A 27,923-nucleotide genomic window follows, 5' to 3' on the forward strand; every position below is an offset into this window, starting at 1 on the left:
AATTACTGAACGTTTCTACACCAGCACTCGGCATATGGACTATTCTGTGCCGGTGATAACTATGACTGGTAAGGTACGACCGCATGAAGCACACCTGTCGGTGTTGCGTAGCCTGCATCGTGTTTGGAAAATATCCTTGACATACACAACATAGAGTGAGAACTTCATCAAGAGGTGACGCACCACTAACCAAGCACTTCACAACCATCACCAGAAGTTAGGACGTCAGGGACAGCAAAATGTTTATGAAAACTAGTTCGTGTATGTTCAGGAGCTGCAGCCATTTATTATCGCATCATCTTCATGGTTTCTCCACCACCACTGTAGCTGTTGCTTCAACAGCGCACCAAGCGGTTTCTGTTACTGCGAGGCAGTCTCTTCGGCGCGGGCCATGGCGTCTTCTGCACGGAAGCCTATTCCGCCGGTGCCACCAACTCCACCTCCCAGGGCAGCACCCGGGGTGGCGATCATGGCTGCAATAGACGTACAAAGAAACAAAAAGGCAGTTTTGAAGCGACATCCTTCAATAGCCCGTTCTGCAAAAACCTTCTGTTTGGGTCATCGGCGTGACTACGGTAATTCTATTAGCTGGTATATTACGTCACCTGCTGCAATACAGATCCCGTTGGCTGGGATCGCGGACTTGCAAGACCTAAGTGGCCTATGGCTGCGAATGAGTGTGTGCGTCGGCTTGCCGTTCCCGTTGGGTATGTGAGGCCTCAGAGTTAATAATGTACGCTTCAAGGTCTACCGTGGTCAACCCGTACCCGCAGCCGACGTGTAGCGAGGTTGACAGGGCTTGCCATGTCATTAATTTTATGTTGTATTACTTGATGCTGGATGGTAAAATAGGCCTAACAAGATGGCCGCTCAGGCACATTGGGCAGAAGCGATAATAGCTCCCATTACAGCTCACTACCGATTCAAAAATTCCCATTTGGCGGGGACAACAACATATCTCACCCACAATTGTCATATACGCACTTAACGGTACTGCCCAAGGGCGACAATGGCTGCTGTCAGAACTTCACTGCTTATTAAGTAATCGCAGTTGGGCTGCGCACTCAACATAACGAAGGAAAATACTCATTGATCCATCAAGGGGATTGGCAAGTGAACATGATCTCTGTCGTCCATGGCTCAAGGCCAACTCACCTATTCAAATTGGCTGCCGTGTCTACATACCTCGTGAAAAGGACACGGAGCGGTGTTCAACCGAACCATATTGCATTTGCTTGCAGAACTCAAATAAAGTGCTTAGGTATCCTCGAAGTCCCTGTGGTCCTATTTGTGGATAACCTCAAAGTTTCCAGGACAAAAAAATCCGTGTCGATTACGATAACCTTTGCAAAATTCGAGCGCAGCAGGAATTGCAGTCTTCTCGGTGACCACGTATGGTTGCTGCATCTCAGGAAGTAATGGCGTCGTCAGCGAACGCAGGAAGGCACGCGCTATTGTGGCGTTATTCTGCAGCGCGTGGCCGCCGCCGAGAACATCTCGCACGGTCTCGCCATACCGTATTCCGGTCACACTTTCTCCATAATTGCCTCCGCTTTCTTGCTCCATCTAATCAGTCTTTCTTCGGCGTCTTCTTCACTCACCCCCTTACAACGAGGCCGAAAGCGATGTGAAAACTCAGCCACCGAACACGTCTTGCGCGGCCTGGGCATCCCCCCCCACCTCACATTTTCGCCATTCTTTCCTCCTTCACTTTCTTGCTCGGCGTATTTTGTCTATCTTCGGTGTCCTATTCGTCCCCGGGACTACACCGAGGCCGTCGGTGAAGCGAAACCGCAACAGTGGGTACCCAGTAGCTGCGCTATAAAAGCCAGTTCTGCTCTTATATACTGAATATTGTTTCACTCGCACGCCTCTGAAAAGCTTATAATTAGATGTGATTCGTTCATACTGAAATTAGGCAGCGACGGTTTTGGACCCATAGCGTTTTCGGAGTACTGGGTTTCAATAGGCCAAAAACCATTTTTGGATTTACTCCGCATTTCTTGAAAGTCTTCTTGGCAGGCAATAATAATTGCACTGGTAAAAACTTCCAACCACCCCTTTTGCTCCTAGGAGCCGAGCTACAAAGCAAGTATTCTATCGGACGTGGAAAGGCTCCGTGTCACCTATAAATGAGAGTAAAAAACGGCATTGTTACCTAGGATGACCGCAAGCACAACCACAAGTTGGAGTCCAAAAAGACGGAACATGGTAGAATTTGTATCTGAAATGAAAACAGAATTTTCGTTGATGGTTAAAAATGATATACTTAGGATTTTTGAAATTTGCAGCGTAAAAATTTAGTCGAATAAAACACAGGGAAGCTGAAAAAATGCTATGAAAAGCAGAAATATTAATAAAAAACGCACATCGTATGACGAATCCTTAAACATATGGTTTGTTTAACGACACTACTTCAAACTGGATGAGTTATTCAAAATTTATTAGGGATAATTTATTTCCCATGGACGAAAATCTGTGCTCTCACTGGAAGGCAAGCGCACCATTTTAATTCGGATATTTCTCCCGTTTGTTCGGTTATTTAAACAGTTAACGCGACTTATTGTTTGTAAGTGCAAACATAATAAAATATTGCTAACGGCTTTTCAGGGAGATTCCAGTTTCCTGCAATCACAGTTGTAAATGGTCCAAATGAAAGGCATGTGTAGGACTCTGCACTAAAAATATATATTTTAAGTTCTTATTCCTCGAAATACATCGCTACTTCAGCCGGCAAGAGACAAATCTTGGAAATCATTTAGAAGAAAACGGTTATTCCGCCTGTTGTATTGATCAGAGCGAGTGATTCCACACTTACCGAAGGATCTTCACAAAAAGGCTGTGAGTTTTTCTGGGGAATAGCTGACAATAGGTCTGGCGAAATATACCGTGCTTTTATAACGCGAACCAGTGATTGTTTTTTTGCGTATTTTTCAACTTCTGATGACAGCAATTTACGAAGCTGCCGGCAGAAAGGAAATTTATTCCGTATTCTCTCATTTTCTTTTTGAAAGATTAGGATGTCAGGCCTTTTTTTAAGTATGTTGGAGGCGGAACAGCGTAATTGGAAATGCCAGTGCAACATGAGATCGCTTTCTGGAAACGTTTTCGTTAATTGCAGTGCTCAGATAGGATGCCAGTTGTTCCCAAAAAGCAAGTTTGTCTGCAACGTCGCAGAGCTAACTAAATTATCCGAAATAACTTGAAACCGGCCCTGTGTGACGTTTTGTCAGTATATGGATGATCCTTCTGACGCGGTACAAATAGTTCTGCTCCAGTTCAGACCCGACAGAGCAATTAGGGCGCACGACGTATCAATTTCACCATTTTTTGTCTTACTATGATCAGAAGGAACATCGCGGAAAACTACCTCACCAACAAAAAAAGTAGCCAGGCATCATTTTACCACAAAACCCGAAAGTTTGTTAAAAGTTCATATCAGAGGCAGCTAGTGCATAGTCGTTTAAGTTTTTTATGATTAGGCTACCTTTTATTGATATTTGGTCCACTCTACTGCATCTCCCTAAATATGGCTGGAGTCCATGCAGTCGTGAATCGGCGACACCATTGGAGGAATAGAAAAGTACCGACCGGCGTGCAAGAGTAATTCGATAAAATGAAAGCCATTTTAAGCTTTATCCCATGAATATTAAGTGAAAGTCTAAAACCGAACCGCTTTGAACATGTCGGAATTGTCGGTTTCATTATGCGGGGGACCCAGCATCTATTCCGTCAAAGGGAAGCGTTTTTTTAGGTGCTTGATGAGTCTCCGTGGTGAACCCATCATCATCATCACGTGTCCTCTAGTTGTGTAAAGTAGTCCTTCTTTCAGTGCGTTTTCACTTGCGGTCACAACCACTGAGGCAAAGAAACGTTCGCTTTAATAAAACCAGAGTAAACGCAAGCAGCCCTTTAGAGTATTCCTACACTGCAGATGCACGTGCGTTGCCTATCGAAGCCGCGGGTGCATAACGAGCTTTGTTTGAATGAAACTGCAAAGTGTTGTACACTATGGCTGTTTCACTGAGTAAACTGTCTTACCCGTAGGACAGCATGGCACCAGTGTTGTCAGAATAAACTGGCGGCATTACGGGGTGGGGTAGATTCCATTAAAAACGGACTCTGACCAAACAGTTGGGTTTTTAGGGATGGAGTAGTAGAATTGTCCTGCCGAAGCAGAAGAAAAAACCCCACATTTGATAACGGACAACCACAGGCCCAAAGGATCGTCGCATCATTTTGGTTGCATTCCGGAGTAAGCAAAAAAAAAATGCACGGAGGTGGGAAGAATCTCCTGGAATAGAAGAAAAGAAGGTTTTATTTTGTAAAAACGCTTTCTTACTACCGTCAACACATCCCGAGAAGTCGAGAATGAGGTTGCAAAGTCGAGGTCGTACTCGGGATGTTTTTACGGAATTTCTGTTTGGTGTAAGTGGATCTTGACTGTAGTTGAAGCTTTTGCAATCTGTCATTGAGCTTTTTAGCCGCTGTGTAACTTCAGGGATGGAATCATAGCGTGATCTTTTATTGCCTTGCAAATATTTGGAGAATGTCGCACTCCTTAAAAGCTGCCTTGCACCGGTCAACTGGTCCCGCTATGTAATGAAAGCCGAGAAATGAAAAACGTGAAAGGTCAATAAAAATGGCTGGCTCCAAAATTTTGCTTTTTATTTACGGGCATTGTGATACATGTATTCCGTCAATTTTGACAGGATTTAGGGGCCAAGATTGTTGTAGAATAGAATATCAGGTAGATGTGCTATACACTCTGCTTTTGTTTACAGCCATGGGTCATAATTGTGAATGTTTTGGGATCCTAAATGTACAGGAGAAAACTAACTGTCTCATTAGACGTTTCCAGAAGCCTGTCAACAGTTATATGGATGCACACATCAATGGAAGAGGGTGAACTCTACCGTGGAGTACAGTTATTTTATACGAAAGTGCAAAAAGCGTGAAAAGGGCAGTCCTTGTAACGGTGTTTGACTGAGCGGAAATGTAACTCAGGGAAACGTTTGAAGACCGAATGAAACGTTTACGACTGCAGTTGTACTTTTCAGTCGAAGAACAAATCACCCCGTACACGACATTGTTCCCGAAAGCATGATCCTAACACGCAACCTCTGTATCTATGTCGACCAACATGTAGCGGGTTCCTACATTCAATACGCTATAATGATTTGCCTGAAATTGACTCGTGGAAATAGTCTAGCCAACGTAGAAGCATTGTCATCGTATGTACACAATCGGATTGAAAATTGCGATCACGGAGAAATGAAGCAAACTGTCGGGGTTATTTGTAAAGTAATTCAATCTGCTCGCAAAATCTTATCAGAACAATTTACGCGGCATATCAACGTTTGCGTGCATGTATCTGTTTATATGATCTGCTCCATAAATGCACTTTATGCACTTTTCTTCGCATGAATAAGTCTAATGCACACAACGACAATGTTCATATATTATCCCCATCCTTTCACGGCACCTCAAAAAGCCATAAAAAGATTGCCTGTCTTACTTTTTGTATCACGTGCACTTCGGATATTTCTCACCAGTCTGGCATTTAAGTTAGGAAGCGTTGTAAATTTGTAATATACATTGCATATTGCATAATATACATTGCCTAATATACGTTGCATATTTGTAATCTGCCTAACTTTTCTCTCCAAAGATGAGACAGAAGGCTCTTTATTTAAAAGGCAAAGAGTTTTTCAGGCGTTTACATTTGCCTAAATTGTTCTCTGGTGAGGATTGGGGATGTAGGGAAAAGAGGCCCTAAAAAGGTTGGCAGGAATAAAAAAATAGCTGGCGCATCTTGACGTGATTCACAGAATATTTTTTAGAGTGCGTCATAGAATTCATAATTTCGAATTGTGACCAGCGTCCTCCGAATACTAAAACAAACTAAAGGAAACACTTATGCCGTATAGTATGGAGCAGTGCTGCTTCGAGCCCATCGCGTGTGCAAATCGGGGTGAGGAGGGGGTGAAGGACTCTGTTTCCCCTCGGAAATTGAAATTCGGGAATCAGAGGAAGACCCTGATTTGGCGTATTACATAATTAGGACTGCAGCAAAATATTTTTAAGTGCGAATGCACTTCTTAAGCGAGCCTGAAGCGTCCGCCGCCGTCCGCATAGCAACAGCTGCGGGTGCGCGCGCTCCTCGTCGTTCTTGGCTACGGGGGGAGATGGGCGCGCGCTGCCTGGCCGCTGACATGGCACATACCCACGTGGGGGATTGGCCAGGAATCTCCTCGTCTTCCTTGGCAATGGGGGGAGATGGGCGCGCGCTGCCTGGCCGCTGACATGGCACATACCCACGTGGGGGATTGGCCAAGAATCGGGTGTGAGAAGGGCTAATGCACCCGCTTAAAGGAGTACTGACAAGAAATTTCAAAGCTGAGATCCGCTCTAGCAATCAAGTACAACGACAACACAAATAGGTGTGTGTGAATAAATGCATCTTTCTTTCTTTGTAGTTGTGTGTGTGTGTGTGATCTCTCTTTCGCGAACATTACCGAACCACGCAAATTCAACTCGTGCATTCGCACTTTCACATTCTACCCCTCGGGGAAATGCGGGGAATTTTTTTTACGAGCGGTGGGTTGAGCGTAACAGGTATATTGGCTTATTTTCCCGAAATTACATATTCTAAAATTTTTTAAGACCTTCCTCTTGCGCTGGTAGCGTGTTTCTATGTCGTGTGTTTGTCCAGTGTAGTATTTGTGTTGTTTGTAAATCTTAGAATGGACGGTATCCAGCTAGGGAAGGGTCCGGGATAGTTCATCGAACGCCGTATTATCGATGTCCGTATAGATAGAACGGCGTACAGTTAAGTATCCCGGACCTTTGCCTAGCTCATAGTTACGTTTGAATAAAGTTTCTCCAGCTCCTTATTTTATCGTGCGCCACTTCATCGAAGGGATGCCCCATTAGTGGAAGCCGTTACACCGAGCACCGTTTTTTCGAATCGGAGGTACTCTTTTACTGAAAAGTACGCATTTGCCATCGGTGCGCCAAAGTGTTTGAGTTGAGTTTTCTCGATCCTGTTGCGGCTGCATTCAGACTTTATGTTTGCTTCATCCAGCTCCCCCCTCTTCTTGTTCAAAACCATTTACTGATGTGACCTGAATTAAAACCGCACGTTGTGTTCCACCAACATGTTTTGGCTCAGAAAACCAACGAAGATTATACAGAAGCGAAATATTGATTGGTTTTATTAGAGCGAAATGAGTGACGCAAAAATTGACCCAGGATGGGTGAAAAATGGGCAGGCGAAACAAGCACGCACGCTATCAGCCCATTAGGTTATGAGCTATTGCTCTTGGGAAATCTCTGACCGGCATATGACGGCCATTCAGGCGAATGCAGCTTTTATGTCGTGCAACGATTGCTTTTTTCTTTGCTTGGAAGGCTTCTGGCTCCGCAACAGGGGTTTCATTTAGTGTTCAGTCGCTTCATGTTCTTGCTTCAGGATGTTTGGGAAAAGGCTGAAACCCGGTTGTTACGTGCCCACAGCTTTGACAATGCCACTGTGCCATCATCTTACCACGGCATAGTTTCCCCGTGGCTGCCCTGCAGCTATCAAATGATGGGAGATCACAACTGTGGAGGCAATCGTCGCAGTGTCTGAATCATAACTTGGCCCGGCAGTTGGCCTGCTTTGCCCACGACGTAATTATTTTCAAACCACGACGAAAGTTGCTGCGACTCCGCCGGGAGGAAGTTATTATCTATGTCGTCGAATCCTTGAAGAAAAAACAAAAACAAATACAAACACTGGGTACATTTGTTTGCGCAGTTTATTGGCGCAAGGGCAACTTGGATGAAGAGCGGCAAAAATGGGGCTTTATGGTCTTCAGACTACTGTGTTCAACGCATGCAGTTCTTTATTTGCATTTCGATGGCTCACGGCTGAATCACCAATTCGCATTGTCTGCAGGCTCGACATACCCCTCCGAAAAAGCACCCAGTGGCGTTAAACTGGGGAATATTGGCATTCAGAACTAAAAATATGCGCTTAAGCGTCCTGAGATTCCCTTTGTCTTTGATTCAGCTTAACGTCACAACTTCAGAGAGGAAGTTTGTTCTGCCTAGTATACTGAATAATGTCTCACTCGCACACTTATGAAATGCTAATACTGAGAGGTCCTTCGCTGATTAAAAAATTAAGGAACAACACATTTTGCCCTAATCCCTTGTCGTGAACCCTGTGTAAATACAGGAAAACATTCTATGCGGTTATTCTGAAATATTTTGAAGTTGTACGGGCAGCGAATGATTACTACACCGGTAAAAACTGCCAACCAGCCCTTGTACTCCTAGAAGCATAGCTAACAAAAAACAAAAACAAAACTAACAAATGCTGTCAAGCATGGGAAGGCTTTGTGACACCTAGCAACACGAGTCTGAGTAAAAAACTGCATCATTAACTAGGATGACCGCAAGCACAACCAGAAGTTTTAGTCCAAAGAGACGGAACACCGCGGAATTTGTTTCTCAAATAAAAACAGGAGTTTGATTGGTTGCTACATAAATATATTGTTGAAATTGGTAACATTCACACTTTAAAGATTTATTTCAGCAAATGTAAGAAATCGTGCCAGGAGGCAGGAAAGATTCCAGCAAATTATGGAGACACGCCCTGCGATATTGCCTTCAAGATATACGCGGTTAGTGCAAGGACAGAACTTCAAATTCGCGGAGCAATTAGAGATGTATGAGAGATGGGTGAATATCGTTCTGTCACTGAAGGTGAGCGTCGTAGATAACTACGTTACTTTGCGGTTAATTGCGTTATTTAAACCGTTAGAACGACTTCTTAATTGTGTTTGGGGGCGTAAAAATATATCTCAAGAAACTTCGTGCAGCTATCTTAATTTTCTTGCAATCCTAGTTATAAAGAGTTCAAATAAAGCTCAACCGCACGGAGTAACCCAGAGATTGTATATTCCAAGTTCTTTTTTCTCAAAGTACATATCTTACTCAGTGTGCAAGCGACAATTGTTAGTAGGAATTTAATAGAAAGCGGTAAATTTTTTTGCTGAACATCGTAGTTAGTTAGTCTACACTTATAAGGAATTTCACAAAGAAGGCTCGAAATTTGTCTAGGAAATAGCTGACAATAAGCCTGGCGCAATGTCGTGCTTTAATAGAACGCAAACAAGAAGTGATTGTTTTAGGGTTTTTAATACTTCAGATGACAGCCACGTAGTAAAGCGCATAAAACACGGCAAATTATTCAGTTTTTTTCAAAACGAGCCAATGTCCACTTTAGATGGCGTTGAGAAAAACGTCGTTTTTTTTGCTAGCGAAATAATGGCTGCAGCTACAGAAATATTGTTCTGCCTTGGTGTAGAAGGGAGGAAAGGATCTTAAGGGAGCACTGAAATAGAAATGTTGCTGCATTACGTCCTGAGGTAGGTATTTGTAAAATTAGGATCTGGCACAGACAGATGTGATACGCAGGATTTGACCCATTTTGAATAAGAAGTCGTTTATTGCACAGATACTTGCTACTGATAAGCGGCAAGAAAAGTATTACTTGAGGACGTTTCGAACTACTATGCACAAAATATGTAACATGACTGTCAGTTTAAAGCTGCAATCCCTTGCTGCACTGGAACAGAGGTCACTGGGTGTCGACACCACTACTAAATGTGGACAGAAGGAGAGTCACCTTGGCACCATCTGCACTCTTCCAGTTAGTCAGCTGCCCTTTATTTATTTTGAAATCTCCTGAAAACACCGGGAAAATAATTGAACTCTTCATGATGCTTCCATGGTTCTCCTAGTTGTTTAAGGACAAGCCCCGGGTTGTCCAGAAGCGCAAAAAATTACAATAAAAGAACCACAATTTGTTATCGGAGGTCACCAGAAATTTCTTCTTGGAACTTTTTGCTGTAGGTGGCAAAAAAAAAAAAGGTCCCTTGAGCGTTTTCTTCGTGTCCGCGCATTTTTGCAGTGCTTCATTTCGCGTTCATTGTGCGTTACGTAGTCCAGGACCACTTCTAAGAACGAACCGGCCACCAATCTCTTCGTTGCCGTCGTCTTCCATTTGAAAGGAGTAAACACGCCAGAAAACAGCAAAACAAGGCAAGAGGTGGAGGCGCGAAGCGACGATGTGACAGCCCTGTTGGCTGCATGATCACGAAGCTCGCACAGTGATCGCACTTTGGTTGTGTGTATTTGGCTTATATTGATTAAAACAGGTCGCATACTTGGCTGGTTTTTGAATCGAAATAACCATTCGTGATTATCTGTATACTTGGTTCATTGTGTTTTAAACGTGTTTTCGCATGAACGCTTTTTACAAGTACTATTTTTTATACCCAAATTTAGCTTAGTTCCGGTTTCGAAGTAGGGCTCAGTCTGAAAAAAAAAAACTCTTCTCAATCCTGCTTTGTTCTACAAAAAAAAATGGCTATGCGACAGAAACTTTCAATCATGTCAGAAATGAAACAGGTAAATTGGAAATGCCCCAACTGCATGACATCGCTTGATGGAACAGATTTAAATTGAAATAGGTGGATTGGATGCCCACTATTTCTGAACAACTTTGTTTTTTTATGTTGGAGATACAACTCTATAACCCGAATCAACTGCGAACCGTCCTAGTATAACATCTGAGTTTGTAATTGGATGGCCCTTCTGCCGTTATCTAAGTATTACTTCTCTAGCTTTCTACCGAAATATATTATATCGTACGTCGTATTACATCTGTCCATTTGTGGCTGTATATGTGCGGTGGGAAACGTAACAGGAAACTGGCTCTGCAGCCAGGCACCACGTCACCAGGCAGCGATATACCTTCTTAAAGTTGCATGCTACATACAGACGGTCCATATGCGTTTGAAAATTTTATATCATTGGGCTCTAATCGGAACCTTGAAGACTCATTAACATCGCCATAAATTTGGTGGCGCTACGCGCTCTGGCTATTCGATGATACGTGTAAACGGATTGAGCAATATAGTTCTTTGACCGGCAGTATTCAATAATTCTGAAGTAAAAGCTGACTAAATAACAATAGTTGTTCAGAAAGCAGAACTAGAATGTAAGGCGCACGTACTTACGTTGCGGATCGAAGCGGTTTACGCAAAAAGAAAAGTAAGCCTATTTTGCACGTGGCCTCTTGGCGGAGTAAATTGTATTCCCCGGGAGAATGGCATGAGCGTTCGCCGAATAAACCAAAGGCGTTACGGGGTCACATATATTTAATTTACAAGACAAATTTTGTTGTAGAATAGTTGAGTACTGTTTTGTGGGCAATGGCGAGTGTCTCCATGGAATCAAACGCAGAACTACACATTTGCTAGTTTACAATCAAAAGCTCGACATCGAATTATAACCAAGAACCCTATCCTGGATAAGCAATAGAAAAAGCAAGGAAGAGGCAGGAATGTCTGTGAATAGTAGGACAGAAGGTTTTATTTCCCGAGTAAAACCTTCGTACTCTTATTAATACATCCACAGAAAACAAGCGTAAGTTCGTGAAGTCGAGGTCGTACTCCGGCTACTTTTGCAGGTTTTTGTAGCGTAAGCGGATACTCACTGTGCTTGAACCTTTTTCAATCTCTTATTTTGCTCTTAAAGCACATGTGAAACTTGAGAGATTAAAGGATTGAAAGCCTGACCTTATAGCGCCTTGCAAAAATTTGCGGACCTGCCCCGGTGGCTCTGTGGCTAGGGCGTTGTGCTGCTGAGCCTAAGCACGCGGGTTCAATTTCCGACCGTGGTGGCTGCGCAGTTGACATGGAAAGAAAAGGCGAAACGCCCGTGTCTCGAGATTTTTGTGAACGTTAAAGATCCACAGGTGGTCAATAATATCCGGTAGCCCTCCTGCCCTACGGCGCGCCTCATAGCCCGAACATTAAACTGCTCAATAATAAATAAATAAATAAATAAATAAATAAATAAATAAATAAATAAATAAATAAATAAATAAATAAATAATCTACCATAGTGTCGAACCGGAACCGAAGAGAACCGAGAACCGCAGCCGAACCGGTATTTTTTCCGGTACTGAATCCGAACCCGGACCTTTAATTTTTAAGGCCGCTGTACCGGATCCGAAACTGAACCTCAAAAATTAATAATGGTTACTGTTTCATGACGAAACGGTGCGACCACCCATTGCTGAAAACGTGTGGTACGTGTCATTCGAACTTTTCTTTTATACTCACCCTAAGCTTCGCAAGATTTTGCGCACTTTGCCCCTTCAGGTGAATCAAGACGTTACAAACGCGGATCTGATTGTCTGATGTGATTGTGGGTTTGAACGTACCGATGCTGCTCAGGTGATGAGGAGCGCCGTAGTGGAGGGCTCCGGATTAGTTTGGACCACCTCGGGATCTTTAATGTGCGCCGAAATCTCGAAGAGTCGGGCGTTTTTGCTTTTCGCCTCCATCAAAAACGCGTTACACATCCTACCTCCGCGGTCACAACCTGGTGAAAGTACTGTGCAGCGTTATTGCAATAGTATTTTCCGGTCGGTAGATTAATCAAGATGCAAGGCTGGGCAAAAGAAATGTCGCTTTCTCGGGAGCCTTCAGGAGGTTTGAAGCACCGACTGTGCCCTTCCCTTGTTGAGAGTGTGCAGGGCAATTAGGCCGGGAGATTGTTGCACTGCGCAACGGCCAACCTTCAAGCCCTAAGTCCGTCTACACATAGCACCACCATAGTGTCCAAAATTCTGCCGGGTGTCATAGTCGTATAAGAACAAAAATTACAGCTTGACGAATTAGACATAGGAAGACAGACGCACACTGTTGCGCTGACTATACAAACCATAGGTTTTATTGGTCAGGGGTATCCGATTTATACAAGCCCGGTGAACCACATGCCACAAGAAAGAGGAAAAAATGAAAGAAAAAAATGGGGGGGGGGGGGGGGCAGGAGACATATGTTTCTAAACCACACAACAGGGGATAACAAAAAACACGTGCCAATTCAAATTTTCGAGTTCCTATCGCAAATTCGCGAGATACTATTCTTTTGAATTGACAGTTGTGCTTTGCGATTGACACTAGAGGTTCGAGTTCACTGATTACCATTACAGCCTTTCGTGCCATGGTAACTTATAAAGGAAACCCTGCTCTTCGCAGGCGGATGGAACACCCTCGTGTGTGTGTGTGTGTGTGTCACGCACGCGTGTGCGATTTAGGTGGTGATTTTTTGTAGATTGTTTTGTTATAGGGATACGGGGATCATTGGCTGTTGGTTTACGTGGTAGCCAGCCTAATACCAAAGGTACCAAAGCCCGTTGTCTGTGATATTTCTCTGCTGCACCTATTTACACGCTTGGCTTCAGACGCTAAATGGAAGCCCAACCTTGACTTCTTTGAAGGAAATAACCTTTGGTAGCTCGCTCAACTCTATTATGGCCTTAAGGATCTTGTTATAACTAAAAAAGCAAAACATCAAAAACTTTGACATTCTCTACTACAGGATTTCCTAAATGTCTGCAGTGACAAAATCAGAAAATAATAATAAAGTTAAAAATGTTTGCTAGAATTTTGATGGTGGACCAAAATGAAACAATGGGCACAAATAAATGCACACAGTCATGACTCTTGGTGGTGGCTAGTCTCTAAGACGAACGACGCAAGGGCTGGGTGGTAGGATGGCTAATACATTTGTTAATACCTGGCGTAATTGCTTAAAGCTCACTTTATTATCGCTTCACGCCCATTGAGGAAAAGTAGTGTTGTGAATAAATTAAAGTTGTAATTGAGTTCTATGGTGAGTTAAAAAAATTTTGTTCGCACTTCGATGATTTAACTCTCAACCTATTTCGAGGCTATTCAGATGGGGGCAGAATACGTTTGCTTCGGCGGCACCATCTCTTCGAGACAGTTTCAGGCGAATCATAAAAACGTACTTAACGTGGGAGCCCGGGAGGGAGCGTTATATAGGAACAGAACGATATTAGATGCGACTGCATCTCATTCACTCGCCTTGTCCCTCCATAGGGCGTTGTCCGCACCTCCCCCTGCACTATAAAAAAAATAGTTAGCGGCGCCCGGTTTAGATCTCACGACCCTGTGGGCGGAACGCGAGGTACATGGTGCTCTTCCCACTGCGCCACAAAACCGAGACAGAATCAGATTTTACGAACGCGCCTTATATCCTTGACTCATTCAAACTACGCCAAGATGCTACTGATACAACGCATGATGGGACAATGATTAACACTTCCAATAAAAGAAAAGAAGCTCCCACTTACAGCAACAATGATGGAGTAAAGGTCATTGCGACAGCGAAGCCCCAAGCATACCATTTAGAGATATTGACCAAGATTGGTGAATAAAACATAATAATAATCATAAAACATAATAATCATACGCGTTCCCGACACGTTTCACGCGATTTCAGAATCAATCCAACGGAAACACCAAGTGAACCCCACGATGCGTCGCATCTACACAGGGTTCCCCTCTCGGGGAGGTGGGCGCAATTTTTTCTTGTGAACGTTTTTGCGGGAGCAATGTCAGGCACAGGAATATTTTTCGGTAGCTCCATAGCACTACTGATTATAAATGTTAGAAATGCTCTTGAAATGTGCCTTTTATTAAAATCTCAGTTTAACCAACAAGACATGTCCTCCAACTGCTAATCTTATGGAATTTATTGCAGGATAAACGTAGAGCTATTGTGTAGTCGAATGCACCGGCTTACAATTACTTCTGTATATCCGTAAAACGGGCAAGGTGGACATGGTAACGGCTATGTGCCAGTTTATTTCTGCACCTATCGCTTCCCAAAGTCTGCATATTGATGGCTCATGGCTGTGAAAAGAATCTTCGTTCTTCAAAAAACCTAGATGAAAAGCTATTTTAAACCATTTTAAGTGCAGTAACGTCCCTTAAATGCACGCAATATGTTGCACAACCACGTAAATATTTAAGGCTAGGGATTTAAACGGACATGTCTAGCATTTCATTTCTGATACCATCACATACAATGTTAGAAAGCGTCAGAAATTTTAACAAGTTGGTAAGGAGCCACATTGTAAATGCTTATCTAAAGGCTACATTGGTTCTGGGGGGCTTCATGCACACATTGCTAAGAATACAAGCATAACAACATCAGGTTACACACTGTTGTAAAAGCAGAGAAACTGCCTCGACATCACCTCGATTATAATTACTGTTGTTTTCTCGTCACGTTGTTATAGGAAATTAAAATGTGCCGTTGGAAAGTGCGATCCTGTTTTCCACTAGTTAATTTTCAACCGCCAACCTCCTCTCCTTGGGTTGTTTTCGCCTGCTCCGTAAAAAAAAAAAAAAAACAACGACGCACAATTCGGTTGAGATATCTGCACGAACTTTATGAAACGTGTCATTGCGATTCTGTTTCGAGGGGAAATATTTATATCTATTCCACACAAAATCCAACTGCTTTTCAACGGCACTTTCGTTGTAAATTTAACTCACGCTGCCGAGAAAATGCACCGTATTATTTTGCGTATTTATAGTAGTCGCATGCTCCCTAGCTATACGGTCAAGACAAATTCACCTCGCCAAAGAGACTCAATGCGAACCCATCTCAAACTTTGTTCCCGTACACCAGTCTCCAGATCTGCAACTTCTATCGGCGAGATATCTGCAAGAACTTTATGAAACGTGTCATTGCGATTCTGTTTCGAGGGGAAATATTTATATTTATTCCACACAAAATCCAACTGCTTTTCAACGGTACTTTCGTTGTAAATTTAACTCACGCTGCCGAGAAAATGCACCGTATTATTTTGCGTATTTATAGTAGTCGCATGCTCCCTAGCTATACGGTCAAGACAAATTCACCTCGCCAAAGAGCCTCAGTGCGAAACCCATCTCAAACTTTGTTCCCGTACACCAGTCTCCAGATCTGCAACTTCTATCGGCAACGTGCAAGCATTCTGTTTGAAGTGGAGTTTCTATAAATAGCCATTCATGTAAAATCCATTTATTTGGAACTCTAAAGTAGTTCACGCAAAAGAAGTGTACTTTTCACTAAGTCTACTTGTATCCATGGCCGGCCATCACGTCTATCGCAGTGAAATTTAGACCAAAGGATACGGATAGGAGGTAACGTAGTTATTAAACATTTCGAACGCATAGGCCTGATGTTCATCTGATAGGCAATTTTAAGGTATGGGATTGTGTGGTGCATTGGTGCCTGGCTGCAGATACTTCTTGTTCGCGAGGTTTGCCTCCTTGATGTTCGCCTGCACGTAGGAAAACATACAAGGATAAGATTGATTGAGCGTACAGTGTAATTGCTATGTCGGTTTGGAACTGGAGCAGGCAAGACTGGGCATCCAATCTAAGCATTTCGATTAAAAAATATTTCCGCAAAAGCGATGTCATAGTTTCGACATTTTCAATTAACCTATTTCGACTACGACATAACTGAAAACGGCCGTGGCATATCTAGTTTTCAGTAAAATACAAAAGAGAGGAACATTTTGCCTTGTGTCAAGCCTTATGAGAGGTCTCTCAATAAAGCTCAGAAAAAAAAACATAAATTTATCTTTAGTTCGCCTAGTTTTTAAAGCCCGTAATTGCTCAAGGCCTATCACCAAATACTGTCTTGCCACATTTCCAGCCTTCTTGAGGCTTCTTCTGTGAGTGACATCTGCAGTCGTACACACTTGTAACTATTCGTCTTAAAAACTAAAAACTAAAAATTCCCAGCATTAGGATAGCCCCGAGCAGTTGCGTTAGTTTGTCCACTCAAAAATATGATCGCGATCATAGTTTTCTCCGCAGAGAATATTGGGATAGCCGAGTGTTTCGCAATGGAGTTTTATGCTTGGCCACAGTTACATGACGCCTTGCTCGGTGTTTAAAGGGGCACTGACACAAAATTTTGAAGGCGAGATAACTTCGGAGATAGATTGGTGGGAACGTCAATTGGTTGATTGGCGAAACGTCAAAAGTTTGTTTTCTGCACAGTCAATTTATTGCAAGAAATTACATAAGTACGGTAAACGTGTGAACACGTTAATAAGACAATAAAAACACTGAATAAACAAAACACCTACATCGAGAACACAAGGTATCTTGGTAAGAACTTTATCTAGTACAACACTCCTCAACGAAAAAAATTTAAGCTATTTGCAAACAAATAGGTCAGCATGTCGTCGGTGCGCTGTTTGCTTGCACCTGCCTCCCAAACCCTGACGTTGCCGCACCTCCTGGCACGTTCTCCAGGAAGCCACAGCAGCACATGCATTAGAGGGATAGCAAAATGCTTTAAATCTGCGGCAACAATTACAAAAGCATATTGGGCATCTGACCTGGAAAAAAAAAAAGAAACGGCACTGTAAAGGCGCTGAACTTGTCACTCTTGTGTCCAACCTACCGTAATGTCTGAATGTTTATTTAAAGCTACGCAAATTTGCACTTTCGTCCGATACACCTGCGCTCACTAGTTCGTCAAAACGAAGTGCTGTGCTGTTCAAAAGCGTGCGCGACCCTTGTGGCGACCAACTTCTCAAAATGCTTCCTTTCCCTCTTTACCTTGCGTGAAGCGAGCTCCAGGTTTTACCTTCCGCACTGCCCCTCTCGCCTCACGCAAAGTTAAAGAAAAATTTCGGTCGGTGTGACGCCTGCGCCTGCCCCCCTTCAAAAAAATAAAATAAAATAAGCAGTCGTCCGCCGACTCTACAGAATGCTCCCTTGAATGGCGTTTGCTGGTTTAGTTACAGGCCCCTAGCGTACGGAGAGCTCCCACGGGGCCCCGACATTCTCCCTTTCCAGTGAAAGCAATTATTCGGCGGCGGCATGCGCCAGTCACCCTCCTCGTAGCAGGCGCGGCTGGCACCACACGTACTTCTCAAGAAAAGCGGCCGCCCTGCGACGTTTGACCGGCCAACTTCACCTTCGCCTGCCACTAAGCCACAGACACAGCCTAACCAAAATCAGAGTTCGGACAGTTTTCATTCTGCTCGCGAGAGTGAATGAGTGAGTGCTCTGCTCGAGACCCACGCAAATACGCATTGCTTTCACACCGTTCGGCCTCCCGAATGACGTTCCGGGCATGGAGGCGTCTTTCACGCACAACGCTCACCTCCACTGGCGGAGAATCGCCCGTGCAGTGACGCGGGAAACACGCTGAGTTTATTTGACGCAAGAAGGGGCACAAGACTCCCAAAATGTTGGGTACAAGAAAAAATTACACCATCTTCCCGTGGGGAACCCTGATGAGGATGCGAAGCATCGTGGCGGTTCTGTGTGGTTCCATTGTGTTGCCGTTATGTTGAGTGATCTGGTTTTTACTAGCGCCAGAGGGAATTCCGCGTCCGGGTCCACACCGGTGGCAAAGGCACGCAAGTGCTGTTGTGTTACGGTGAGTAGGCGGTGGTTCTCGAGGCGCCGAAACTCGCCCATCATGTTCTTGTCGATGTTGTATCTGTGGTGGAATCGGTAGTCTCCGTCAGCTTTGGTGAGGTAAAGGTTGTTGACATTGGTGCACCGGCTGAGAGCAATGTACACGCCCTCCTCTTCGCAGCTTTGTCTTCTCGTTCTTCTTCTTCTTCGGCGGTTCCCCTACGGGAAGATGACGGTGGTTGAACGCGAACCTATCTCGTGATGAATTCTTTGGTTGGCCAATCCCTAGGGGCATCCTGCCACAATCAGCATCAGAGGCGCTGCGGACGGGGCTGGTTGAGCTGCAAGGCGCGTGGCGCTTCCCGCCACAGCTTTCCCACGGGAAATTCAGCATCCCCCTCTAAAGTTTTCAGTTCGTCGTTTCCGTTGACGTTCAGCTTCGCGTGCCTTCGTTATATCAGTAGCTTCTTGACGTAGTTTGAATGAGTCAAGGACATAAGGCGCGTCCTGTCCCGGATTTGCAGCGTAGTGGGAAGAGCACCGCGTACCTCCCGTTGCGGCCAGAGAGTCGTGGGATCGAAACCGGGCGCCGCTAACTATTTATTTTATTTATAGTGTAGTATCGCGGAGCTGTGGGTGTAAGGAGGAGAGTTGCGCATGCGCAGTGAGCGTGTGGACGGCGCCGCCATCAACGACGGAGGACCAGGCAAGCCTAAGAAATATTCCGCATTTAAAAACGTGAAAATCTTACCTTCAACCACCTCGCACAAGCACAACCGCGTTGTTTTTAACGAGCCACACTCAGCGATTACTGCATTTAGGCCTCGCGTCGGCTCGCTGGCGTATTCCGTCGGCTCGAAGGTCGGTGACTCGGAGGCGACGTTGCAGTGTGTCGGACGTCAGTGCAGGCTGGTTCCACAATGTTCGCAACGCGCTTCGATTACCGGGAAGCACTTCACATTCATTCGTGCGGCCGCAAGTTCACATCGACAATAAATTTTCGGGGACGCTGGAGCTCACACGACATACGACATCAACTGGCAGCCATTATGTAAGGAGGCGTGGAGGAGGAAGAGGTGAAGGAGGAGGAGGAGAAGGAGATAAAGGTGGCGTGGGAGTTTTTTAAAACTCCCATTATGACAAACGCAGTATTCACAGCTAGACACTGCGTTTTGTGAAGAGGTACAATCGTGCACCTATTTACAACGGCTTGTGGTCCCCGGTGTAAACTGGCCGTTTTTCCACCATCATACTACCACACGTGGGAGCAGGCCGCCTACCGTGGGGAGTTTAAAAGACGTATTCCAGCCAAAAAACTCCCATTCAGGCTAACTTGTGTTTTGTGTGTACGCCCATCAACATGGACACAAGCCCACCTTACATCGGGAAATTCAGGAACACATCAGTGTGGCACCGCTCCCCCGCAACATGCATCCATCCCACAACCAAGAGCGTAGTCAAGCAAGGGCCATGGCGCTGCACAAGTAGTACCACTCTAATCCAGAGGTCTGCTACGTAAACATGGCGAGCTACCCTGGTCGAAGCGCGGGAAGTGATGGTTGACCACGAAGATAATGCGGTATCGTCGTGTTCAGTCAATACGTCCTGCCCAGATACGGGAGAAGAAGTGGCTATCGCACTCACCATCGCGAGTACATGTGCCGGCATATTCATATTGGATTCTAAAACCGCCCTGCGCAACTACGCAAGAGGCAGGGTTTCTACGGAAGCGGCACATATACTACCGACCTGCTCTGAGACAACAGCAAGACAAGTCCGTCTAGTTTGGAAAGCAGCGCACCCGTCCCTTCCGGGGAACGAGACAGCACACGAGGCAGCCAGAGGACTTTTCAACCAGCCTGATTCCGAGTCCGAAGAGGTGCCATCTGACACTGGGGGAAGGGATAGGCTCTGGACATATCAGGAAATTACTCAGCGCTATAGGCTGAGTCGTCTTACACTTCGGGCAGCTCACAGATCCCTCACAAGAGAACAATCAGTAGCGTGGCGTAGGCTGCAGATATTCACTTTTCCCCAGCCCGCCCTATTCAATCGACAGTACCCAGAAAGGTACTAGGACACATGCAAATGTTGTGGACTGTCAGCTGCTTCACTCACACACATGGTTTGAACCAGGAATCTCAAACCCCAGTCCGCCAACCCCGGATTCCACATCAGTAATTCCGAGCAGTTGGAGGCGCGCTGCTCAGCTGCATTCCCCAAGTACAAGTTGCGGTCGTCCAGGTGGCGGAAGACGCCGCCAGGGGCCATGGGATCCTGGCCGCCGTCTGACGAAACGCCCACCCGGAACACCCCTCTCGGGTGGTTACGCTCCGCAAAGATGACAAAGTTTTATCTCTCTTTCTTCTGCAACAGCTAACTTAACGCCATTAACAACAGCTCCGCTGTTAAAATTTTTTTTGGCCACTTAGGTATGCTCAGGTACTTCCGAGGGGAAAGCCTGGCGATACTTATAAGCAACTGTTTTTGTTGCTACATATTATCCGCGTCCTTTTTTCAGTTTCCTTTTCTTGTTTGGAGAACGAATCAATTCACCCCACTTCTTTTCTTGTTTTTATTGTGACAGCACACCTTACGGCATAAACTAAATGTAATTGACCCTTTCCGTCTAAACAATGAAGTGCAGAAAGGAGACCGTGCCTTGGGGACTGTGCATTGGGAACCGTGCGTCCAGCAGCGAAGTTCAGGTGGTCGTCCTGGGGCGACCCGAGGCCGCCGGTGTGGCCGGCTCGTGCGCACTGGGAAAGCGGATTGTCCCCAACGCGTGGTCCAGAGTTACCTTAATAGCAGGTCTGCGAAAAAAAAGACATTTCTGGGGAAACTTGTGTCATCAAAGAGGTCTTAATAGCCGAGGTCACAGATGCGCCACCTCCTCGCAGCGGGTAACACAGTCAGCACGGTCCGGCCCACGCGGGGAAAGGGCATGCTTCGAGAGCCCGAGAGACTCATTGTGAACGAAGAGGGCGTCACTCTAGGACCACTGTTGCAATGGGGCGACTGAGTCATCCTCAAGGGTGGGCAGTGTCAGCGTCGGTGTGGGCTGGGGTCGAGCTTCGATTTCAACGGCGCTTGGGAAGGAGTTCACAGTGCGATGCATAATCGAGGGTTCGACGAAAGGTCGTCTGATCAGGCATGAGAGAGTACAAAAGAAAAGCAAACACTCACCACGTATAAAAAAGGGCCCATCTCCCCGCGAGGGGGACTCGAGTAAATGCGTCGCATAGTGGGTGGGTGTATTGCGTTAACGTTTAGTGTTTGGGGAGTTGGTGGTAGTGAATGCGTTGTATCAGCAGCTTCTTGACGTAGTTTGAGTGAGTCAAGGATATAAGGCGCGTTCGTAGCCTTTCATTCTGAGTCGGTTTTGTGGCGCAGTGGGAAGAGAACCATGTACCTCGCGTTCCGCCCACAGGGTCGTGGGATCGAAACCAGGCTCCGGGAAGTATTATTTTTTTATATAGTGTAGGGGGAGGGGTGCGGACCTGTTGTTGAGAGCGAGGAGGATAGCGTGATGCGGGAGAGGAGGAGTTGGGGAGAGGGCGCACCTGGAACGGCTGTTGCGGACGCCGAGGCACGCCAACGCCGACAACGCCGGGTGACATCGTGAGTTAAAGAATGCTCTGCATTTAAAATATATTTGACGTTTCGGAACCGCATCCTAGTTCCTTGTCCACTGAGTAAGCCAAGATATGTTCGTATGTTCGTCAATTATTTAGCCAGACCGTGACATAAGGAGCATGCATGGGCTGCCGGCAAATTCCCATTCATCCAGTTCATCGCGGCTTGCGTTGAGTGAATAGGAGGAGATTCCAACAGCCGCCAGGGTGACACTTTGTTTTCTTGAGCCAAAAAAGCCGTGCTGTCCCTGTCAGTCTTGTGGGAATATTTGTGCGCTTGTTCCGCTATGGCATTCATCGTGTGATTATTATTCCTCACATCACATTGGTGCGCCGTCTGTCGTCGCAAAGACTTCCCTGTTTCGCCGATGCACACTTGCCTGCAACCCAGTGCAGTCCAGTCTACATTGCCAGAACAGTTCAATATACATTGGCGGTCCAACCCACTCATGCAATCCGCTTCATCTACAACAACCTTGGATATAACAATGAATAGTCGCGGCACCATTAACTTCCCTACATGTTGTATGGTAGAACAAACCGCTTAATAATTACAATGGTTATTTTCCTCTTCTTTGTATAACAATTGAGCCTGATGGTTTGAGCCTACGTAAAACATAGTATATGGAGATCTGCAAAATATCATGGGTGCATTGTGCGTGTGACCGGGCGGTCATCCATTTTATCCACCATTTATAAGTTACTGTGCCGGATTTCAGGCACCGAGTCAAGCTATTTTTTCAAATTTGTAGTGCACAGCAATGAAACACCAGACGTGAGGGGCCGAATTCTTTAAAACCATGGCTGTCATTCCAAGTGATGTGGCATTCATCAATGTGCTGTAACGGATACCTGTGGAGGAGCAGGAGATTGAATGTGCATTGTTTTGCCCGTCGTTTCAACGCCTTACAGGTGTACAGTAGAAAGACGTACTGTACGATTTCTACAATCTGCCGCTACTGGAACTTCCGAACCCAGGAACACATATATTTGTGCGCCGTATATGCCGGATCACTTCAAAATGATGGACATCGTTTTAGAGAATCTGATAACAGTTCAGTCTTAGTCAGAAGCAGATAGCCGCTCAACATAAATGCACCAATTGAAAACAATTTCTCCCATTACCAGCTCAAAGACCGCAAGGCCCTGAACCCTGGGGCGTCTGCAGTATACACTCTCTTGGACTAAGATGGCCTCCCGCTGCCAATAGCTTCCTCTCCCATACTACGTTTCTCCTTTGTTTCAATAAACGTTTACTTACAACAAGACATAACACGACCAGAGCAGCCTAAAGAATTTATATATTTGCCTTACGAAAGATAAAGAATACGCACACACAATACGAAAACCTGAAAATAACAAAACAACAATAGGAGAGCCCACACGCAAAATGTTAAGCCAGGCCACTTACACAAGCTGTCCAAGCAACGCGGTAAGAAACATCGATCTTTCACCTAAAATGTGAATGCATGCAGGGCAAGAGTAAGAGTATTTCAATAAAAGAAAACAAATAGATTAGTTGGTGGAAAAGCTCTGGCAAGTTGATCTTTCTATCGGCAGGTGGGAGGGGTGAAAAATGAAGCCCTTTTTCTAAAGGTACGTTAGACATACTCGCAAAATGCCTTAAAGGTACGTCTTACGAACCCGCAAATTTTTTTCAAGATACGTTAGACATACGTTAGATCCACTCACAGCTATATGCATTGGGTTAAAACAAATACACTGTCCTCTAAGCGTCTGTCTCGTCTGAATCCTTTTTGCAGTTCTCCCAGTGTGACGTACCCATCTATCCAATCTTGTAGTTCCGCTTTTATGGCTTGCATTGCCAGCCTGTATGCCACCGAGGTAACATTAATAGGCCTGTATCAGTTGGCATCAGCTCTGTCTGCTGTACTTACATATTTCAGGTTCATCCTGCTCTTACGGGAATCTTCCGGTACTTGCTTATTTTGTATCACTTTTTCAATTGCGCGAATCAATTGTGCTTTCCAGTTTGGGCCAAGCAGGCTCAGCAGCCGTATAGGAATTTCATCCGACCCTGTCGCCGTATTCGCAGGGCCATTTTATTCGGCTTATTTCCAGTTAAGTATCTCCCACTTTAGCTCTTCATCTGTACGCGCTTCAGTTTCCCCACTTTCCAAATGCTGTAGTACACTGTTCGTTCTTCTGAACTTCTCTGCTATCATTGAGCGAATGGGAAATACCGCCTGTTTCCCTTTTCGTACCCGACCTTAGCCGCTTATGACGTGACGTTTTACTTCTTCGGTTTTTGTCGTTAGTTTTTTTACATGGTTCCAAAACTTTCTCGGCACGCCTTTATCCATTGCAGGCATGTTCCAGACCTATCGCTCACTTTCTCGTCTGCGTTTTTGCCGTCCTGTTTTTTGTACTTCTAGCTTCCTTAGGTGGGACCAATTCCATTCCATAGTTATTTATTCTGCTTTCATTCCAACTCGCTTGGCCTCCCCGTGCTCTCTCAGTCCTTGCTGTCCTTGTGTTACAGCTTTCTTGATTTCCTTGTTCCACCAGCTTCAAGGCTTTCTTTTTCTTTTGCAGTAGTCACGTGTTTTTGCGTTCCTTATCTCTCCTTTAATGAAACCAAACAGTTTGGTATATTTCCAATCCTTCGTAGATTGTCTCTCGATTTCCTTGTCCGGATTTTTGGAACGGTGCCGCCCTCAGAAAAAACAACGGCTGCAACCATGCCGCAACTGTCAACTCCGCGGAGACGCGCTCTCCCATTGACAGCGGCGCGACTCGGTACGCCGCGTGCGTTTGACCGGATGGCCGAGCTACTGCGCACATATTGCAGAAGTCGTACAGCAGTGCCGGAGCTGAGCTCTTACAGATGCCAAACAGCCTAAGCGCGGCATTTCCGGTAAGCCCGAGCCGGTCAAAAGCTGTCATAGTGACAACTGTATTGTCTGTTCGCTACAATAGCTGCCCCACAAGAGGGGATGTCCATGAAAGCCATCTGAGCCAAACATGTCTCGAGATATTTTCGGACAGAGTTTTTTTTGATGCCATAAACTGCTCCCTCCCTCAAGATCAAGTTCTGCTGGTCGAGCCGGGACAGCACATGGTTACGTGAAATGAGGAACCACCCTACCAAAAGTTAGCTCAAAAACGTTTTGCCTCTCTCTCTCAAAAGGCGTAAAAAATAATACTTGTAACCACGTTCACACTAAGAAATTCATATTGCCTGGGTTGGAAATATCGCTGTTCTCTTGAAGGAGTCGTAGCGTGGAAATGAGCAAAAGGAAGAGCCAGCTGCGTCGGACAACTGATTAGCTACGAATAGATTTCACAAGCCGTGTGACACGGCAGTTTGCAGAACACGCCGCTTCACTGCGTTATCAGAGTACATGAAACATTTTACTGAACACTTATACACCAGCACTCGGGATATGAGCTACTCTGTGGCGGCGATAACTATGACTTGTGAGTAAGGTACGATTGCGTGAACCACAACTGCCAGTGTAATGTAGCCTGCATCCTGTTTAAAAAATATCCTTGGACATCCACAGTTAACACAGAGGGAGAACTTCATGATGATATAACGCACCATCAACCAAGCAAATCACCACCATCATAAGTTAGAACATCAGCGATAGCAAAATGGGGATGAAAAAGAGTTCGCGTACGTTCAGTAGGTGCAGCCATTTATTATCGCATAAGTTTCATGGTTTCTCTATCACCAGTGTAGCTATTGTTTCAGCAGCGCACCAAGCGGTTTCTGTTACTGCGATGCAGTCTCTTCGGCGCGGGCCATGGCGTCCTCTGCACGGAAGCCTATTCCGCCGGTGCCACCGACTCCACCTCCCAGGGCAGCACCGGGGGCGGCCATCATGGCTGCAATAGAGGTACAAAGAAACAAAAAAGGCAGTTTTGAAGCGACAGCCTTCAATTGCCCGTTCTGCAAAAACCTGTTTTAGTCGTCTACGTGACTACGGTAATTATTTTGGCTAGTATATTACGTTACCTGCTGCAATTCAGGTCCTGTTGGCTATGATCACGGGCTGGCGAGACCTAAGTAACCTATGGCTTCGATTGAGGGTGTACATATGCTTGCCGTTCCCGTTAGGTATGTCAGGCGTCAAAGTGAATCATATGCGCTTCAAGGTCTACCGTGGTCAACCGGTACACGCAGCCGACGTGTAGTGAGTTTGATGGTGGCTTGGCCTGTCGTTAAACTTAAGGTTAAGTTACTGGATGCTAGATGCGAACACAGGCCTAACAGCATGGCCGCTCAGGCAGACTGGACAGAGGCGATGATAGCTACCATTACAAGCTCACTGCCGATTAACCAATTCCCAATTGGCTGCGACAAGAACAGTTGTTCTATACGCACCACAAGGTACTGGCCAAAGCCGACTATTGTTGCTATCAGAACGTCGCTGCTTGTTGACGAGTTGTAGTTTTGCTTCCACCTCAACATAACCAACCAAAATGCTCAGACTCACATCAGGAATTGGTAAGTGAAAGTGAGGACTGCCGTCCGAGGCTCAAGTCCGATTCGTCCATCCACATTGGCTGCTGCGTTGACATCACTTGTGAAATTAACATGGAAAGGTGTTCAACCGGACAATATTGCTTTTTCTTGCAGAACTCAAATGAAGTACTTAGGTATCCTGGAAGTCCATTTGGTCCTATTTGTGCAGAGCGCTAGAGTTTGCCATTGAAAAATTGCGTGACGGTTACGATACCCCCTGCAAAATTTGAGCACAACGTGAACCACAGTCTTTTCTGTGGAGATGGCGCATTGCTGCTGCGTCTCAGGAAGCAATCGCGTTGTCAGCAGGAAGGCACGGGCTATGATGGCGTTATTCTGCTGCGCGTGGCCGCCGCCGAGAACGTCTCGCACGGTCTCAGCATACCGCCCTTCCGGTCACACTTTCGCCAAACTTGCCTCCGCTTTCTTGCTCGCTTCTTTCTTCGGCGTTCTCTTCACTCACCCCCTTACAACGAGGCCGGCAGCGATGTGAAAACTCACCCACCGAACACGTCTTGCGCGGCCTGGGCGTACCGCCCCCGTCACATTTTCGCCATACTTTCCTCCTTCGCTTTCGTGCTCGGTGTACCTTGTCTATCTTTGGTGTCCTATTTATTCCCTGGGTTACAAAGACGCCGACAGCAAAGCGACACACAACCTTGGATTCTGAGGAGCTGCTCAATAAAATCCTCCTCTGCTGTTATATAGGGAATATTGTCTCACTCGCACTCCTCTGACAAGCTACTAAAGAGATGTGATTCGCTGATACTGAAATAACGTAGCGACGCTTTGGACCCATAGCGTTTTCTGAATAATGTTTTTAAATGAAACAAATACGCTTTTTTGATTTACTCTACATTTTTTAAGAGTCTTTTTGGCAGGCATAATAATTCAACTGGTAGGAACTTCCAAACACCCCTCGGGATCCTAGCAGCAGAGTTAAAAGAAGCTTGACGAATTCTGTCGGCCCTGACAATGCTCTGTAACACCTAGAAATTGGAGTGAAAAAACTGCATATTTACCTAAGATGACTACAAGCACAACCAGAAGTTGGAGCCCAAAAAGACGGAACATGGTGGAATTTGTTTCTGAAATAAAAACAGAATTTTTCTTGATGGTTAAAAACGATAGACTTGGGATTTTTGAAATTTCCAGTGCAAACCTTTAGTGTAATAAAAGGAAGTGCGGCTAAAAAAATGCTATGAAAACAGAAATAATATAAAAACGCACATCAATAAACGACTCCTTATAAATATGGTTTGTTTGAAGACAGCAGTTCAAACCTAGGGTTATATAATTTCCCATGAGAAAAAATTTTTCCTTTCACTAAAAGGCAAGCGCACCCTTTTTAATTGGGATATTTCACATGTTCGTTGCGTTATTTAAATAGTAAGTACGTGCAAACATTAAACAGTATTGCAAACGGCTTCTCAGTAAATTTCAATTTCCTGCAATCACAGTTGTAAATAGTCCAAATGA

The 27,923-nt window shown here is 45.2% G+C and overlaps 2 long non-coding RNA genes across 3 annotated transcripts in view; both read right to left on the minus strand.

Moving 5' to 3' along the window:
* Nucleotides 1–262: 262 nt before the first annotated feature.
* LOC144158442 (uncharacterized) lies at nt 263–2,943 on the minus strand. The gene is made up of 3 exons (XR_013320064.1): nt 2,819–2,943; nt 2,159–2,224; nt 263–473 (listed from the first exon to the last, which is right to left on the minus strand). It is a non-coding gene; the product is annotated as an uncharacterized LOC144158442 (long non-coding RNA).
* Nucleotides 2,944–25,597: 22,654 nt separating this feature from the next.
* LOC144158447 (uncharacterized) overlaps nt 25,598–27,923 on the minus strand; it is a 107,395-nt gene continuing 105,069 nt past the window's right edge. For both annotated transcript variants that reach the window (XR_013320070.1, XR_013320069.1), the window contains exons 2-3: nt 27,467–27,532; nt 25,598–25,804 (exon numbers count right to left, since the gene is read on the minus strand). This is a non-coding gene — a long non-coding RNA (uncharacterized LOC144158447). The remainder of the gene's footprint in view (nt 25,805–27,466; nt 27,533–27,923) is intronic.

The sequence above is a fragment of the Haemaphysalis longicornis genome, unplaced genomic scaffold (assembly GCF_048455015.1).
Source record: "Haemaphysalis longicornis isolate Haplotype H1 unplaced genomic scaffold, Haemaphysalis longicornis Haplotype H1 scaffold_10, whole genome shotgun sequence".
Lineage (NCBI taxonomy): Eukaryota > Metazoa > Arthropoda > Arachnida > Ixodida > Ixodidae > Haemaphysalis > Haemaphysalis longicornis.